Source organism: Calidris pugnax, unplaced genomic scaffold (genome assembly GCF_001431845.1).
Source record: "Calidris pugnax isolate Ruff unplaced genomic scaffold, ASM143184v1 scaffold42, whole genome shotgun sequence".
Classification (NCBI taxonomy): domain Eukaryota; kingdom Metazoa; phylum Chordata; class Aves; order Charadriiformes; family Scolopacidae; genus Calidris; species Calidris pugnax.
Genome location: NW_015090920.1, coordinates 16428069 through 16433922, shown reverse-complemented (window position 1 = coordinate 16433922; position 5854 = coordinate 16428069). Strand labels below are relative to the sequence as shown.

Sequence of the window (5854 nt, the reverse complement as noted above, 5' to 3'; positions counted from 1 at the left end):
AAGTCCCCCTAAGTCACTATTCAGTTTCTGATGGCAGGGAGGGAAAAAAAAAATAATACCCCTCAGAGAAAGCACAGCCACTTCCTATAATCAATTCCCCTATTGCTCACCTAGAACATTCAGTTATTGTATTTGGACAGTTAGAGGGTAAAACCCTACCTTTAATGATTTTTTATAGAGTTGTTGCCCATGAAGCTGCTTACTCCCCTTCCGAACCTGCTGAAACAGCCCGCCTCCGTAACTTCCTGCAGTAATAAAAGAAATCAAGGTCAGCTGCTGTTCCAGAAGAGCTTCCTTTAAGCTGTTTTGGTACTTGCTGCAGTTAGAATCACCTGGTTCTTGGATTTCACGATCTAATGAATAACAGCTGTCTATCTTTTATCTCTACTCCCTTCAGGGTTTTGCTAATCTTGACCATATCCTCCCCCAGCGTTTTCCTTTCCACACAGAAGAGTTCCAGCTCTAAGGCAGCTGCTCAATCCCCTTAAATGCTTTAAAAGCTCTTCCCTGTACCCTCTCTAACCACAGCACGTCTTTTAAAACAAGGCACAGTGCAGTGGCATTAATGGTTTTAACACTTTTCTACACAGGAAAAACCCTCCTCAGAAAGTTACCGTACTGTCAGACAAGGAATAATGAGAGATGAGATCTCACTTAGGTTTGTTTATAAATTACTCCTTCTTTCTTTGTTAAAATTTCCATTCAAGGAAACAGAATATTATGTTTTGTAAACACACAGGCTGCACTGAGGGAACACCTGCAGGTGCATCACAGATTTCTCCTCTAAGTAAAAATCTTATTAAGATCTGCTACCCAGATACACATCGGTTAATTAGAAATTACCATTTCACACTTACAAGAGCCACAAAACATAGCCTGATCACAGACTGGTTATTTTCTGTTGGGAACCACCATTCATAGTTGTGACGTACAGTTATGGGAGTCACCTATATAGACAGAATAAACACCACTTTTGTGTTAGTGTCAATTATGTGAGTTAATAAGGCCAACAGTTGCCTACAGCAAAGGCAGACTCTTCTGTACACCTTTATGGTGTTTATGAGGATCTGTGAACGAGGTCACAAGAAGTGGCAAGCAGATTTGGAAGAGATGGTTGTCTGGTAACACTGCAGTTAAATGATGTAACGTACATTACAGATTATTAGTTGCATCTGGAAAACTGTAAGGCAATAGAACAAAAAACCTTATTTAAATAAATTAGTTTGGCTGCTTATTATCTCTTATCAATTAACAAGCAATATTAGCTAACACTTAGATAAGTTACAAGGAAGGTTATACTTCTACTTTGCTCTGTAGAAGCTCTTGAAGTATGTGCATGTATAGTCAAAACAATCAAGGCACTAGGAAAAAAGCACTTAAAGAACTGAACATGAATCATCATGATCCAGAAATCTACCGGAGAAATTACTCTCTCTTTTGCCAAGAGACCAATGCAAATCAGGAAAAAAGCAAAAGGACGTATCTTCAATTTAATTTACATACACTGTCCAATCAGCCAGATTAGAAGAAACACATACCTGAAATTAACAGTTTAATATTTCTATATTCTTATGAATATGGTAAAAACTCCAGTGGGAAGAAAATGCAACAGGAAACAGTGCTCTGCAGCTGCTGCACTCTTGAGTTCATCCAACAGAATCTAGTTCTAAAGCCCTTCAGAAAAACAAGATGCATTTCTTGTTCCTCAATTAGTAAAAATAACTTTAATGATATCAGCGTCCAATGTAAAAGCAAATGAAATAGATTTCTCTCTTGAAAAATAACATGAAGGTGTCCCTCTGGATACTTTGGTTGTTCAAAACCACTTGTGTTTATTAGCCCTGTAAACCTGTCATGAAAATTAAAAATGCTTCATATTTATAGCATTTTGTGACTTTTCATTATTTTATTTGAATCCGATTTCCTTAGCACAATTTGGAATTCCAAGATTTTTGCAACACAGAATTTCTGTGTTATGTTCTGGAATTCACTGGAGAACAAAAATTCCATGTTTCAGTATTGGGCTGTGTACCTAATATACCTTAGATTTATAATAATAGCTTAATTAGTAATTTTTACCTTCTATTTACTGTCTTCACAGCTGGGTTGCTGTAAGTATGCAGCAAGTAAAAATACAACAATTAGTTAAACACAGAAAAAAACCCCAACTACTTTTCATTATGCACTCTTTTTGTTCTGAAAGTAATCTACAGTTCACTTGCATCTCTTTAATGATGAAGAAATATACTAACATCACGATATTGTTTATCAAAATAACAAGTCAGACATTAAAGACTGGAGCAGTCACGTGCAAGACATCGATATTCCACAGTAAGATACTACTTTATCTGCCAAGACCCCATAATTTGGGTCTCCAGGAGTGCCCAGCATTTCCAAGAGATATTAAATTGTGACAAGATGAAACTTGATATAATAACATATTAATAATTCTGGTTTCAATTACTTATGAACATTATTGTGATATGGAACTTTAGAAGATCTCACCCCAAATTGCACTGCATCTCCATACTTAAAACCTACATTGAAGGTAAGACAATCAACATTTAGTACATCTGGAGTCTTCTGTACCAGGAAACCATTGAAAAGAAATCCAACTACAGTCACTATTTGAAGTTGCTTTTCCTGGACAAGTCTATCTAAAAATGAACATTATAGGACTAGCTGTCTAGAAAACAGTAAACTGAGGTTATACCAACGGAGTGTTTGAAGATACTCTTCCAATCCAAAAGTCAGTTTCTCTGGGAGCATATAATAATGTAACGTTAAGGTACCACATACTGCAGTACTTCCCTCCAATGAAGAAAAGGTCATATTTGAAATAAATACAAAATTGTTAAATACAAAATTATATGCGTATCTGGAGTCTGAAATAAAACCAATTTTTCAATAGCATGTGATCATAACAGGCAAAGACAGGACAATACCACGTACTTTGAGTTGAAATATTTGCATCATGGAAAGATCCCCATATCTCATTTCAATAAATGTACAATGTTATACGGAAATCATTAACTCTGAACACATTGATTTTCAACAAAATATTTTATCTGACCTATGCCAGTCTGCTGAAGATAGGAAAGCAGGAAGGCAGAACATTGATAAAATCATGCAACTCTGACTTGCTGACAGGAAAGGTAGGTGTGGAGATGAATAAAAAAGCTCCTAGAAGTAACATTCTCTCTTGAGTTAGTATTAAATCGTATACACTAATTCAAAACACTACCATCACTGTGAGACATTTTCAGTACAATATTGAAATTTATTTTGCCTTGAAGTAACTAAAACTTTCAACACAATAGCATCTAATTTAATGTTAACTAGATGTCAAATGGGTGGGGCAAGAGATTTGAGAAACTTTAATCCTATGTTTCATATGTGAGAAACAGAAGGAATTTTAAAAGGCTCTATAATGAATAATTTGAGAAGTTCTATGTTTGAAATAAATTGGATTAATTTAAATGAAAGGAAAGTTTCATTTTCTTTTGCAAGCCATCTTTACTAGAATGGGGATCAATTTAAAGTTCATGTTCAGTTTTCTTATCGTGCTTTCATTGTTATCATTCAAATTTCATTAACTTTCTTGTTTTGCCTGATGAAACTTAAACTTTCACTTTTATTAAATGAGTAACTTGATCTGTCAAATCAGAAAGACTGTCTGAAACTTTTTTTCCTTTACAGTTCATTACAAAAACTTCAATGAAAGAAGTATTTACCTCGGTGGGTTCATAAAACACTTTTGACCTTCTAATTTAAAGCAAGCAAGGGGAAAGTTTGGATTTTAAAAAGTGTATGGCAGGCAGAGGCCAAATCTTGTTCTTTCATAGAATGTTGTTGTCTGTCAGTTGTGAAACTACACTTTTATTATATAATAAGTGAATAACAGGAAAAAAAAAAAAAAAAAGAACCCCCACGTCCCCAAACCACACACACAAAACCAATTGGAGAATTACCGTTAGTATTTAAAGTTTGTCAGGTGATGGCTTAGAAGTCCACTGGTAGGCCTTTCCCAGGATGATGGAGGATGCGAGGGTTCCATCCCTTATATCCAGCCTTCCCCAAGCAGGGACCAAAGCAATGGGGAGCTGAGTGCCCTTTCCTGCAGAAGGAGAAGATAAAGGACCAGATATCACTTGACTAGTTAGGATCAACGTTCTAACTTAAATGAATGATAGATGCTTTACCAACTGAAGTAGCTGAGTGAATTTGTTGCCCAATGTGGGGCAACTACACTTAGCTCTAATGAAGGAGGGGTATGGGAGAAAAGGCTTAGGAGTTCTTGAGCGTTTTTGTGCTTTTTAGTTTTTAGCCAAAGCCAGGTGGTAATGAAGAAGGAAGATGGGTGTTAGGGCACAGCTCCACCAAAATGCACCTCATGGTTGACTATGAGCCAGCCAAGAAGGCCAGTGGTCTCCTGGGGTGCATTAAAAAGAGTGTGACCAGTAGGTCAATGGAGGTCATCCTCCCCCTCTACTTGGCACTGGTGAGGCCACATCTGGAGTACTGTGTCCAGTTCTGGGATCCTCACTTCAAGAAAGGCAAGGAACTACTGGATAAAGTCCAGTGCAGGGGAATGAAAGTGATCAAGGGGAATGGAGCATCTCTCTCATGAGGAAAGGCTGAGAGACCTGGTCTGTTTAGCATGGAGAAGCGAACCCTGAGAGGTGATATCATAAATGCTTATCAATATCTAAAGGGTGGGTGTCAAGAAGATAGGGTCAGGCTCTTTTCGGTGGAACCCAGCAACAGGACAAGGGGCACAAGCCAGAACAGAGGAAACTCCATCTGAACATGAGGAGAAGCTTCCTGAGGCTGAGGGAGCGCTGGAACAGGCTGCCCAGGCAGGTCGTGGAGTCTCTTTCTCCAGAAATCTTCAAAACCCGCCTTGGATGCGTTCCTGTCCGACCTGCTCTAGGTGACCCTGCTTTGGCAGGGGGGTTGGAGGAGATGATGCCCAGAGGTGCCCGCCGTTCCGTGATTCCCCGGGGACAGCTGGAGGTTCCGATCCCCGGGGGGGGGCCGGCCTTGTGCCTCCCCGGTCCCCCCGCGCTTCGGGCCCTGGCAGGGCAGCGTGCTCGGCCGCCCTGAGAGGCGCGGAGCCCCGGGGGCAGGGAGCACCCCGGCCGCCCACCCCCGCCTCCCCCGGGACCGTGCCTCCCGCGGCCGCTCCCGGGCTGATTGACGGGAGGGCGGCCCCGGTCCCACCTGCTAGAGGCGGGCACAGGGGACCTGCCCGCTGCCCTGGGAACCGGGGCAGTGCATGGGGCGGGAGGGTGCCCGGCCACCCGGACAGCAGCTTCTCCGCGCCGGCCAAGGAGGGGGGAGAAAAGGGGTGAGGGCGGCCTTCCCCCGGTTTAGCCCAAGGACCCGCCGGGGGTGCGAGGGCAGCGGCGGTGTATGCGCCCGGCGGCAGCGCGGCGGAGCGGAGCGGGGGCAGCGGGAAGTGATGAGAAGTTGAGGGAGGGACGGAGCGAGGGTGCCCTCTCCTCTCCTCGGCCGCCGCCGCAGGTGCAGCAGAGCCTGGGCGGAGGGGACAGGCGGGGCCCGGCGCCGCAGCGGAGGGGCGCCGGCGGGAGCAGGGCCTGAAAGCCGGGGGCCGGACACGGAGCTGGGCGAACCCCGGTTCTACCGAAAGGAAAAGGAGCGGCGAGGAACGGCGAGCACCGGTCTTCGGCTCGTTACCAAAGGCAGCGACCGCGGAGAAACGGCCCTGAAGGGAGAGCGGTGAGGGAGCTCGGGGGGCAGCGGGGGTCGGGGGGGCTCTGAGGCGGCGGGTCCCTGCGCGGGCGAGGAGGTGGGAGATTCTTTCACCTTGTTGCCTTTTTTTTTTTTTTTT

General features: G+C 43.3%; 1 protein-coding gene across 1 annotated transcript in view; it reads left to right on the top strand.

Annotated features, from left to right (window-relative positions):
- Window positions 1-5271: 5271 nt before the first annotated feature.
- UGT8 (UDP glycosyltransferase 8) overlaps window positions 5272-5854 on the top strand; it is a 45400-nt gene continuing 44817 nt past the window's right edge. Inside the window, exon 1 of the mRNA XM_014950092.1 lies at window positions 5272-5742. The gene's annotated coding sequence lies outside the window, so the exon portion shown is untranslated. The remainder of the gene's footprint in view (window positions 5743-5854) is intronic.